The sequence below is a fragment of the Mercenaria mercenaria genome, chromosome 15 (genome assembly GCF_021730395.1).
Source record: "Mercenaria mercenaria strain notata chromosome 15, MADL_Memer_1, whole genome shotgun sequence".
NCBI classification, from domain to species: Eukaryota; Metazoa; Mollusca; class Bivalvia; order Venerida; family Veneridae; genus Mercenaria; species Mercenaria mercenaria.
The window spans coordinates 11,717,105-11,730,876 of record NC_069375.1 but is presented as its reverse complement, the minus strand read 5'-3'; the positions used below and the strand labels follow the sequence as shown (position 1 = coordinate 11,730,876).

General features: G+C 36.1%; 1 long non-coding RNA gene across 1 annotated transcript; it reads right to left on the bottom strand.

Annotated features, from left to right (window-relative positions):
• Positions 1-4,298: 4,298 nt before the first annotated feature.
• Positions 4,299-13,020, bottom strand: LOC128546150 (uncharacterized). The gene is made up of 2 exons (XR_008367334.1): positions 12,832-13,020; positions 4,299-4,739 (listed from the first exon to the last, which is right to left on the bottom strand). It is a non-coding gene; the product is annotated as an uncharacterized LOC128546150 (long non-coding RNA).
• Between the last annotated feature and the right edge of the window lie 752 nt (positions 13,021-13,772).

Genomic DNA, 13,772 nt, shown 5'->3' with positions numbered 1-13,772 from the left:
ATTGCAAGACTTGACATTCTGGTTTCAATATGGCTAGACTGACATACTGGTGTCAATAGGGGTAGACTGAGATACTAGTGTCAATACGACTAGACTGACATACTCCTGTCAGTCAGGGTAGACTAACAAACCGGTGTAAAGTAGCTCGGACTGGCATACTGGTGTCAATAAAGGTAGCTTGACATACGGGCGTCAATAAGAGAAGACTGACATACTTGTTTCAAAATGACTAGACTGAAATACTGGTGCCAATAAGACTAGACTGACATACTGGTGTCAATAAGTATAGACTGACAAACTTGTTTCAATATGGCTAGACTGACATACTTGTGTCAATAAGGGTAGACTAACATACTGGTGTCAATAAGCTAGAATGACATAGTGGTATCAATAAGGGTAACCTAATATACTGGTGTAAATAAGAGTTAACTTACATACTTGTTTCAATATTGCTAGACTGACGTATACTGGTTTCAGTAAGGGCACACTAAGGTAATGGTGTCAATAAGGCTAGACTGACATACTGCTGTTAATAAGAGCAGACTGACATACTTGTTTCAATATTGCTAAACTGACGTATACCGGTTTAGGACACACTAAGATACTGGTGTCAGTAAGGTTAGACTGACACACTGGTGTTAATAAGGCTAGACTGACATAATATTATCAATATTGCTAGACTGCAATACTGGTGTCAAAAAGGGTAGACTGAGATACTGGTGTCAATATGGCTAGACTGAAATACTGGTGTCAAAAAGGTTAGGCTGATATATAGGTCGATAAGGGTAGACTTACATACTGGTGTCAATAAGGCTAGACTGACAAACTAGTGCTAATAAGCAGAGACTTACACCCTTGTGTCAATATGGGTAGCCAGTCATACTTGTGACGATAAGTCTAGTCTGACATACTGGTGTCAATAAGGTAGACTGAGATACTGGTTTCAATAAGCCTAGACTGACATAGTAGTGTCAATAAAGGTAGACCGACATACTGGTGGCAATAAGGTAGACTGACATACTGGTGTCAATATGTGTAGCCAGACATACATGTGACAATAAGGCTAGACTGACATACTGGTGTCAATAAGAGTAGACTGACATACTGGTGTCAATACGGGTAGACTGATAGACTGGTGACAATCAGGGTAGACAGACATACTAGTGTCACTAAGGGTATACAGATGTCAATACGGCAAGACTGACATTCTGTTTTCAAATTGGCTAGACTGACATACTGGCGTCAATAAGGATACACTGAGATACTGGTGTCAGTAAGGCTAGACTGATACTCCTGTCAGTCAGGCTGGACTTACAAACTGGTGTCAAGAATCTTGGACTGGCATACTGGTGTCAATAAGGCTAGCTTGACATACTGGCGTCAATAAGAGCAGACTGACATACTTGTTTCAAAATGACTAGACTAAAATACTGGTGCCAATACGGCTAGACTGACAAACTCGTGTCAAAAAGTGTAGACTGACATACTTGTTTCAATATGGCTAGACTGACATACTCGTGCCAATAAAGGTAGACCAACATACTGGTGTCAATAAGCTAGAGTGACATAGTGGTATCAATAAGGGTAGCCTGACATACTGGTGTAAGTAAGGGCCAACTTACATACTGTTTCAATATTGCTAGACTAACATACTGGTTTTAGTACGGGCACACTAAGCTATTGGTGTCAATAAAGCTAGACTGACATACTGCTGTCAAAAAGGGCAGACTGACATACTTGTTTCCATATGGGTAGGCTGATATACTGGTTTCAATAAGGGTAGAATAACATTTTGGTGTCAATAAGCCTAATCTTACATAGTGGTGTCAATAAGAGTAGTCTGACTAAGTGGTGTTAATAAGCCTACACTGACAGACTGATTTCATTAAGGCTATACTGACATACTGGTGTCAATAAGGCTAGACTGACATACTATTATCAATATTGCTAGTCTTAAATACTGGTGTTAAAAAGGATAGACTGAGATACTGGTGTCAATACGTCTAGACCGAAATACTGGTGACAAAAAGGGAAGACTGACATTTTGGTGTCAATAAGGGTAGACTGACATACTAGTGTTAATATGGCTACACTTAGATACTGGTTTCAAAAAGGGTAGACTGACATACTGGTGTCAATAAGGCTAGACTGACATACTATTATCAATACTGCTAGTCTTAAATACTGGTGTTAAAAAGGATAGACTGAGATACTGGTGTCAATACGGCTAGACTGAAATACTGGTGACAAAAAGGGAAGACTGACATTTTGGTGTCGATAAGGGTAGATTGACATACTAGTGTTAATATGGCTACACTTAGATACTGGTTTCAAAAAGGGTAGACTGAAATACTGGTGTCAACAAGGGTAGACTGACATGCTGGTGTCAATAAGGCTAGACTGACATACTGGTGTTAACATGGCTAGACTTAAATACTGGTGTCAAAAAGGGTAGACTGACATACTGGTGTCAATATGGCTAGACTGAAATACTGGTGTCAAAAAGGGTAGACTGACATACTGGTGTCAATAGGGCTAGAATGACATACTGGTGTTAATATGGCTAGACTGACATACTGGTGTCAATATGGCTGGACTGAAATACTGATATCAAAAAGGGTAGACTGACATACTGGTGTCAATAAGGCTAAACTGACAGACTGGTGTCAATAAGCCTAGACTGACAGACTGATTTCATTAAGTCTATACTTACATACTGGAGTCAGGAAGGGTAGACTTACATACTGGTTTCAACATGGCCAGGCAGCCATACTGGTTTCAATAAGGCTAGCTGGCATGCCGATTTGAATAAGGCTATGTGACATACTGATTTGAATAAGGTTAGAAGAACATATTTGTTTCATTAAGGCTAGACTCAAACACTGGTTTCATTTCATGAAGGCTTTACTTCCATATCAATTTCAATTAGGCTTGGTTGCCATACTTTGTTCAAGAAACTAGTCTAACATACTGGTTTGAAAAAGGTTAGATTAACATATTGGTTCAATAGGTTCGGTTCAATAAGACTATACTGACAAACTGGTTCCATTCAGGCTAGACTAATATATTGACTTCAATAAGACTAGAGTAACATACTGGTTTCATTAAGGCTAGACTGACATACTGATTTTATATTTTGAGAAATTGCAAGATCAAGATTTGCAAATAGACAGATGGAGGGCATTTTTATCATGAGGAAATTTTGTGTGCAGTACTATGATAATCCACAAATGCACATAAAAGTTATGGAGCATAAACAATTTTACTTGACCTTAAAAACTGACCTTGACCGGCAACCATGGGTCATGCGCACTACATATAGTCTTATCATGGGGAATATTTATGTGTTATGATAAAATAATCATTTGGAGCATTTTGAAGATAAGGAACAAAAACTATTTATATTTCAAAAGCGACCTTGACCTTTGACCACTAAGCACGAGTCATGATGCCACATATTGTCTGGTCACTAGGAACATTTGCTTCTAGTGGTTAGAAAATCCTTCAATGCATATAAAAGATATGAAGTGGAAACAAATTTTTATTTGACCTTATACAGAGACCCTACACTTTTATTTGAGAAGTATAGATCATGTGTTGACACACTGTCCGATTATGAGGAACGTTTGTGTGAAGCACTAAGTTAATCCATCAATACATGGAGCAAAACAATTTTTACTTGACTTTCAATAGTAACTTTGACCTATGACCTACAATCATAGGTCATGTATGTGTCTAATCCACATATTGCCTTCCTATACATACCAGGTGTTATGAACCTAGCTTGAATACATTTTGAGTAATTGCAGGATCCAGACTTGCGAGCAGACAGACAGACGGAGCGCATTCCTATACCCCCCACCTCCGGTATTCCATTGGCAGGGGACTAATAAGACTTGACAGAGACCTTACACTTTCATCTGACCAGCATAGATCATGTGATGACACATTGTCTCATAATGAGGAACGTTTATAAGTAGCACTAAGATAATCCATCAATACATGGAGCAGAAACATTTTTACTTGACTTTCAATAGTGACCTTGATCTATGACCTACAAGCATAAGTCATGTATGTGCCTAATCCACATATTGCCTTCCTATACATACCAGGTGTTATGAACCTAGCTTGAATACATTTTGAGTAATTGCAGGATCTAGATTTGCAGGTGGACAGACAGATGGACAGACAGAGGGCATTCCTATACTCCCCTCCAGTGTTCCATTGGTAGGGGACTAATTAGACTTGATATATATACTGGTTTTAATGTGACTTGACTGACACACATGAACTCAAAATGACTTAAATATTCTTCTCTTGCTTTTTATTTCTCTGTAAAAGAATCTTTTCAATTCAATATAAATGACAAACAATTTCATTCTGAAATGCTTTGAGAATCAGGAACAAGCAATTAGCTTAAATAAAAAAAAAATGTACAACATACTGTAATTTTTAAGGAACATATCTCAATGCAGTGACAAAATGACATAATATAAGGAAGAGGTTTCAATCCATTGACATAACAAAAAGTTTCAATCCATTTGACATAATATAAAGAAAAGTTTTCAATCCACTGACAGTATGTAATGAAAAGGTCTTGATCCACTGGCATAACATAATGAAGAGGTTCCATTCAATTGATTAATTGTAACAGAAATGTTTCAGTCCATTCAAACTCTTCCAAGTCGTGTTTTCTAGTTTAAGTCCTCCAAGTAACATCTGCCTGGGCTAATCAATGGCTGTAAAGAAAATGGTTAGAACTTATTTCAAACTATATTCATTTTTTGTTATTATACATTATTATTATAATAAAACTATGTTTCCTTTTTAAAATTATCAATACTGACATTAATATCTAATGAAAAAAAAATCCAGCATAAAACTGCTGTTCGTCACTCTTAGGGGGTGCTTTAACTGGAAAACAACATATGTTGAAGAGAGATTATCGTGCTCATGCGCTATTAAAACACCTTTTTATATACGTGCATTCAGTCACAAAGCATAAAAGTATTCAAGCCCCAAAATGGATAATTGAGAAAGAAATGGTGTCAACTTGAAAAAATAATGCCGGTGTAATGAAGTATTTCGACCCCCCCTAGAATAACGACCCCCGGTCATTATTCTATAGAAAATGTGACTCCTTTCCTGTAAAATATTGACTCCCCTTATAAACAAGAGGACCATGATGGTCCTGAATCGCTCACCTCTTCCCACATGACCCAGTTTTGAGTATGACGTCGTTTTTTCTATTATCTGACATAGTGACCTAGTTTTTGAGCTCATGTGACCCAGTTTTGAACTTGACCTAGATATTATCAAGATAAAAATGCTGACCAATTTTCATGAAGATCCATTGAAAAATATGGTCTCTAGAGAGGTCACAAGGTTTTTCTATTATTTGACCTATTGACCTAGTTTTCGAAGGTAGTGACCCTGTTTTGAACTTTACCTAGATATCATCAAGGTGAACATTCTCACTAATTTTCATGAAGATCTCATGAAAAATATGGCCTCTAGAGAGATCACAAGGTTTTTCTATTTTTATACCTACTGGCCTAGTTTTTGCACGTGACCCAGTTTCTAAACTGACCTAGATATTATCAAAGTGAACATTCAGATCAATTTTTATGAAGATCCATTGAAAAATATGGCCTCTAGAGAGGTCAAAAGATTTTTCTAATTTTAGACCTACTGACCTAGTTTTTGACCACAGTTAACCCAATTTCAAACTTGACCTAGATATCATCAAGATGAACATTCAGACCAACTTTCATACAGATCCCATGAAAAGTATGGCCTCTAGAGAGGTCACAAGGTTTTTTTATTATTTGACCTACTGACCTAGTTTTTTAAGGCGCGTGACCCATTTCAAACTTGACCTAGATATCATCAAGGTGAACATTCTGACCAATTTTCATGAAGATCCATTCAAAGGTATGGCCTCTAGAAAGGTCACAAGGTTTTTCTATTTCAAGACCTACTGACCTAGTTTTTGATCGCAGTTGACCCAGTTTCAAACTTGACCTATATATCATCAAGATCAACATTCAGACCGACTTTCATACAGATCCCATGAAAAATATGACCTCTAGAGAGGTCACAACGTTTTTTCATTATTTGACCTACTGACCTACTTTCTGAAGGCACGTGACCCACTTTCAAATCTGACTTAGATATCATCAAGGTGAACATTCTGACCAGTTTTTATGGAGATCCATTCACAAGTATGGCCTCTAGAGAGGTCACAAAGTTTTTCTAATTTTAGACCTACTGACCTAGTTTTTGACCGCACATGACCCTGTTTCGAATTTGACCTAGATATCATCAAGATGAACATTCAGACCAACATTCATACAGATCCCATGAAAAATATGGCCTTTAGAGAGGTCATAAGGTTTTTCTATTATTTGACCTACTGACCTAGTTTTTGAAGGCATGTGACCCACTTTCGAATTTGACCTAGATATCATCAAGATGAACATTCAGACCAACTTTCATACAGATCCCATGAAAAATATGGCCTCTAGAGAGGTCACAAGGTTTTTCTATTATTTGACCTACTGACCTAGTTTTTGAAGGCACGTGACCCACTTTCGAACATGGCCTAGATATCATCAAGGTGAACATTCTGACCAATTTTCATGAAGATCTCATGAAAAATATGGCCTCTAGAGAGGTCACAAGTTTTTTTCTATTTTTAGACCTACTGACCTAGTTTTTGATCGCAAGTGACCCAGTTTCGAACCTGACCTAGATATCATCAAGATGAACATTAAGACCAATTTTCATACAGATCCCATGAAAAATATGGCCTTTAGAGAGGTCACAAGGTTTTTCTATTATTTGACCTAATGACCTAGTTTTTGAAGGCACGTGACCCAGTTTCGAATCTGACCTAGATATCATCAAGTTTAACGTTCTGGCCAATTTTCATGAAGATCTTGTGTAATATATGGCCTCCAGAGAGGTCACAAGGTTTTTCTATTTTTAGACCTACTGACCTAGTTTTTGAAGGCACGTGATCCAGTTTCAATCTTGACCTAGATATCATCAAGGTGAACATTCTGACCAATTTTCATGAAGATCTTGTGAAATATATGGCCTCTAGAGAGGTCACAAGGTTTTTCTATTTTTAGACCTACTGACCTAGTTTTTGATGGCATGTGATCCAGTTTAGAACTTGACCTAGATATTATCAAGATAAACATTCTGACCAATTTTCATAAAGATCCCACAAAAAATGTGACCTCTAGAGTGGTCACAAGCAAAAGTTTACGGACGCACGGACGACGGACACTGCGCGATCACAAAAGCTCACCTTGTCACTTTGTGACAGGTGAGCTAAAAACTGACTCCGTTTGAAAACTCCATAGAATAATGACCCCCGATCATTATTCTATAGAACAAGAGCTGTCTGTAAGACAGCCAAGCTCGACTATTCGAAATATTGTCCCAGAAGCAGGAGAATATTACCCAAAAAGGTTAAATATCAAAAGAGTTTTAAGTTCAAAAGGGGGCATAATTTGACCAAAATGCATATCAGTTATGGGACTTGCTGCTATCAACTAGTTTTATAACCCCGAAGGCACATGTGAAGTTTCAATTCAATATCTGCATTTGTTTTGGAGATAGAAACTCGCATGTAAAACTTTAACCAGAATTTTCAAAGTCCAAAAGGGGGCATAATTTGCCCAAAATACATGCCAGAGTTATGGAACTTGACCAAGTGAGGTTGGTAATTGATCTAGAAAAAGAAAAAATAAGTTTCAAATCTATATGCCTTTTAGTTATTGCTGTATGTACTTGCACGCAAAACTTTAACCATGATTTTCTAAGTCCAAAAAGGGGAATAATTTGCTCAAAATACATGTTAGAGTTATGGGACTTGATCCAGTGAAGTTAGTAATTGATCTAGAAAAAGAAAAAATAAGTTTCAAATCTATATGCCTTTTAGTAATAGCTGTATGTACTTGCACACAAAACTTTAACCAGAATTTGCTTAAAGTCCAAAAGGGGGCATAATTTGGCCAAAATGAAGGTCAGAGTTATGGGACTTGCTGCTATCAACTAGTTTTATAACCCCGAAGACACATGTGAAATTTCAAATCAATATCTGCATTAGTTTTGGAGATAGTAACTTGCATGTAAAACTTTAACCAAAATTTTCTAAGTCTAAAAGGGGGCATAATTTGCTCAAAATACATGTCAGAGTTATGGGACTTGACCCAGTGAGGTTGGTAATCAATCTAGAAAAAGAAAAAATAAGTTTCAAATCTATATGCCTTTTAGAAATAGCTGTATGTACTTGCATGTAAAACTTTAACCAAAATTTTCTAAGTCCAAAAGAGGGCAGAATTTGCTCAAAATACATGTCAGAGTTATGGGACTTGACCCAGAGAGGTTGGTAATTGACCTAGAAAAAGAAAAAATAAGTTTCAAAGCTATATGCCTTTAATTGATGGCTGTATGTACTTGCATGCAAAAACTTAACCAAGGTGTGACGCCGACGCCGACGCCAGGGTGAGTAGAATAGCTAGACTATTCTTCGAATAGTCGAGCTAAAAACTGACCCCTCCAAGTAAAATACTGACATCCTTAAAGATGACTCCCTTCGAATCTCATAGAATAACGACCCCGGTTATTATTCTTTAGAAAAAGTGACTCCTTCCATGTAAAATAGTCACTGCCGAAATTACTACATTCGAACTCTCATACAATATCGATTCCCTGACATTATTCTATTTAAAAAAAGTTACTCTTTACATGTAAAACACCGGCTCCTAAAAAGACTTTCGACGATAATATCTATTAAAAAGTGATCCCAACCAAACCTAACGGACTATTTTATTAGATCTACAACTTTAATACCCTCCATTGCCAATAGTTAACACTTTGATTGTACTACTACTACTGGTGCCGCTACTTCTATTGCTATTACTACATGTACTTCTTCTTCTTCTACTACTACTACTACTACTACTTCTACTACTACTACTACAACTGCTACTACTGATACTACTATACCTGCTTCCACTAATACGTATTGTACATCTACCTCTTCTTCTCCTGCTGCTGTTGTTGCTGTCACTTATTCCTCTGCTGCTGCTGCTGCTGCTGCTGCTACTGCAACTGCCACTACCACTACCACTGCCACTACTACTACTACTACTACTACTACTACTTTCTATTGTTGCCGCTACCGTACTTTACTGCCACCGCTAAGTATTGCAACTTCTATTAATACTAAGTTCTATGCTAGCAGTTTCTTGTGCAGTTTTCTTCTGAAGAATTACTTCATATCGAAGTTTGCAGGGATTATTGACACTGGTGTGTTTTGTGAACGTATTGTGAATTGTTATTTTCCTGAAAAAAATGTATACACCAAGATACAGCATCTAGAAATAGAATCCCTTTTCCCGTTGCGGAATGCTCTGATTTCTGTGTCAAGTGATGGTATCTGGGGCTAATGGTCAAACAGAAGGACGGACGGACGGACAAGGGCAAATCTATATGCCCCCCTCCCCCGAGTGGGGGCATAAAATGCAGCAGTTAGGCCTTAGATACATAAGTTATCACTAAATTTGACCAAATGACCGGGGGTCGTTTTTTTATGGGAGTCAATATTCTTCGTGAGGTTCAGTTTACTTCACGTGGGGGAGTCATAGTACTATGATCTGGAGGTCATAATACTATGACCTGGGGTCACTTTTTCTATAGAATAATGACCGGGGGGTCATTATTCTATCGGGGTCGAAATACTTCATTACACCGGCATTACCGCGCATTTCATGGAAATTAAATGAAACCGAGAGACAATATATTCTGTAATTAGCTTTTACGCATTTTATGCTGGAATAGTGTAAGCGCATATTCATTTTGTGTTGTAACATCAGAAAAATTCTGAGGGATAGGCTGATGTCTGAGCTGGTAGAGTCAGTACTGATAACACAAAAAAACATGCTTTATCTGTAAATAAAAGCATGACATTGTTTTTAAATGATCTGTATGAATATACTTTATGACTTTGTTTTGCTCCGATTACATTGAAACAGTCTATAAAATACGCAAACTATTCAGGGGCTTGTCCAGACACTGCTTTCAATATTGCAACGCATTTTAAGTTCACCATTATATTGTTTTGAATTTCTTTAACATATAATCCTGTTAAAATCACCCTTCAATTATAACAAGAGCTGTCCGAGGACAGAAACCCTCGACTTTTCAACAGCCTTGTCAGTTGAATGAAAATAGAAGTTGAAAAATGGACATAATATTGTAAAATTGAAAAACAGGGTTATGGAACCTGTAAAATGAATATCAGTTCATGACAACAGACAACTGTGTGAAGTTTCAATCCATTCCCATTAGTAGGTACTGAGATACCAGCTTACATACAAAAACTTAACCAAAATGGCTAAGTCAAAAAAAAGGGGCATAATTTTATAAAAATGCAAGGTAGAGTTATGTACCCTGTGCATTACATGTCAGATCATTCTAATTAGTGGGTACTGAGTTACCAGCTTACATACAAAAACTTAACCAAAAGTCGTTGAAAAAGGGGCATAAGTTTGTAAATATGCAAGGTAGAGTTACGAAATGCATGTCAGATAATGACAGTGAACAAGTGCATGATGTTTCAATTTATTCCCATTAGTGGGTAATTAGATACCAGCTTACATATAAAACCTTAACCAAAAATTTCTAAGAAAAAAAAAAGCAAAAAAGAGTTATGGAACCTGTGCAATGCAAGTAAGTTTATCACAGTGAATAAGTGTGTGAAGTTTCAATCCATTCTCATAATTGGTTACTGAGATACCAGCTTACATACAAAAACTTAACCAAATCGAGATGCTGATCCGATTTGGACGCATGAGTGAGTCAAACAGCTCTGCTCTACCTATTCTTCGAATAGCCTAGCAAAAAATCACACTTTAATATTATCACATCCATAATGAATGAATCATGTCTCAACATTAAAGCCTGGTGTACCTTTTAAAAGTCTTACTATAGGATATTCAATATAAGTATGAATATACTCTTTTACACAAACATATGGCTAACATGAATATACACTATTACACAATGATATTGCTATTATGAATATACTCTACTCTATTACAAAAATATATAGCTATCATGAATATACACAACTCTTTTACACTTACATATGGCTATAGCAAATATACTGTATAACACATACATATACTTAATATTATGAATATACGCGACACTATTACACAAACATAATTATGACTATGGCTATTATGAACAAACTATTCTCGATTAGACAAACATATGGCTATCATGAATATACACTACTCTATTACACAAACATGACTATTATGAATATACACTACTCCATTACACAAAACATATGGCTATTATGAATATACTCTACTCTATTACACAAACATACGGCTATAATGAATATACCCTAGTCTTTTACACAAACATACAGCTATCATGGCTACCTTTAAACAAGAATTTGTAACAGAATTACCAACCCCACTTAACATTGTATGCAAGATACAACATACTCTAAGTAATTAACATAAGAACAATATACATCAGTACATACGGTAAGTCAAAAACTATGTATCATATAATTCATGAAGACATTATGAAGTTTGAAAATGTCTGGAAATCTATAACTGGACTTAATGCTTTCTAATGCTAATTTCTGTATATCAAAGATTTAATATGATTTTATTTCTAAACTGGTAAGAAAAAAATCTTATTCAAATATCTGTAATTATATTAAACAAATGAAATACATGAAACTTATATGGGACTGAAATGACTTACTTTTAATTACGCACCAGAAAAAGTTTTGTTTGTTTTGTTTCTTTTGGGTTTAACGCCATTTTTCAACAGCATTTCAGTCATGTAATGGCGTGCAGTTAACCTAACCAGTATTCCTGGATTCTGTACCAATACAAATCTATTCTCTGCAAGTAACTGCCAACTTCCCCACAAGAATTATCAGAGGTGGAGGATGAATGATTTCAGACACAATGTCTTTTATCAAATGGTCACGGACAACATACGCCCTGCCTGGAGATCAAACTCTTGACCCTGCGATCCGTAGACAAACACTCTCCCTACTGAGCTAAGCAGAAAAAAATAATTCTACTGTTGATGCAGAGCTGCACTACATACCAACCTAATGTGATGCAACCATAGTAATGCTGAATTCCCCTTTATCAAGGTGTATGATCATTACCAAATTTGCCGAAATTTTACAAAATTTAACAGACAAGCAATGCAATTTTTCTAACAAATTATGGATTGAAAGAAGGTGGAGGATGTACATTTTACTGGAGAAAACCCCAAGAAAACGTAATATCAACATAACTTATTGTTGACAGAACCACAGAGAGATATATTGTCACGCTTACAATTCTGTGCAGTAATAATACACTGTCATTTTCTCTTACAGGTAGATTTAGTTGCGGAATTGTTTTTATTATTGAAGAGAATGTATTACATTATATTACTAACACACTGATTTTGCTGAACCTATCTTGTTTTCCTATATTTCTATGTTTTGTTCAGTGTTGACAAGCACCTCAATTTTAGAATAAGTTATTTCAAAACCCCTTCATGGATGGCAGAGTAATGGACAAGACAAGAAGTGTGATGGAAGGACGGACAAATGGTAAAACAGACAGAAGGATGCAGATTTTTTATATTTCCCTATTTATTTTGAAAAAGGTGGAGGACAAAAAAACGTCAGATAAGCTAGAAATGCTCAAATAAAGTTGACTGACATGGAGTTTCTACCTTTTCTATTAATTTAAAACTAATAAGTAAAGTAATTCATGCACTTACAGACACCAATCAATTTCACAGATGTATGGGAAAGAGGAACTGCAATCCTGTTCAAACAAACCTGTCTGGTGCAAATAAATGCAGTCGTGTTCTGATATAGATCCTATATTATAAATAAAGTATTCTCCTGTATATGTCCAGTAGAAATAACCCTCCCTCTCAAGATCATTCAGGCCAGTCCAACCTTTTTGAGCAGAAAAAATTTAATCATATTATAATGTTGTAACGAATACATTTTGTATGAAGAAATATGTTTTCTACTTTTCCTCTATTCAAGCAAAACCATCGTTGTGATTTTAATTAAAATAATGAATTACTTTCAAAACTTGCCTGTAGATTCATAGGACAAAAGTTTAGTAGTTTTCTAATCATACAATGAAAACTGACCCATAAGGCAGTGGTGTTTTTTTTCCACAAATGAAAACAGCATATAACATTTTATGAATATTTATTTGCTAAAGGTCTTCAAAGATTTGTTTCTCAAAAACATATATAAACCTACAAAATGCTTTGAAGAGAAGTATGGCCAATGGATGGATGGACTGCCAGACAGTGAGTTTTCGCAATAACCTTACATTTCGCACAAAAGCATTTAGGCGAGACAGATTTGTTTTTTATTTGTCAGTATTTCAAGTCAAGACTTCTTATATTCGCTTTTCATTCATTTACAGAGAAAGAAAACCTGCAAAACAAGATACTAACCTTGTATGTCCTGTTTTAACAGTTAAAGGCACTGACCTCCGAATTTTGGCTATAATGTATCTTTCAACTGGACATTCAATAGATTAAGTCTTTTGTATTTAAATCACTTCAAAATACCAATTCAAGAGAACACAATTGTCTTGGTCAGGAATCAACCCCATCCCAACACAGTAAAAAACAGCCTTTACCAATACCCCAAGTTGGAGCATGTACTTCACAATGATCAAACGTAAATATTT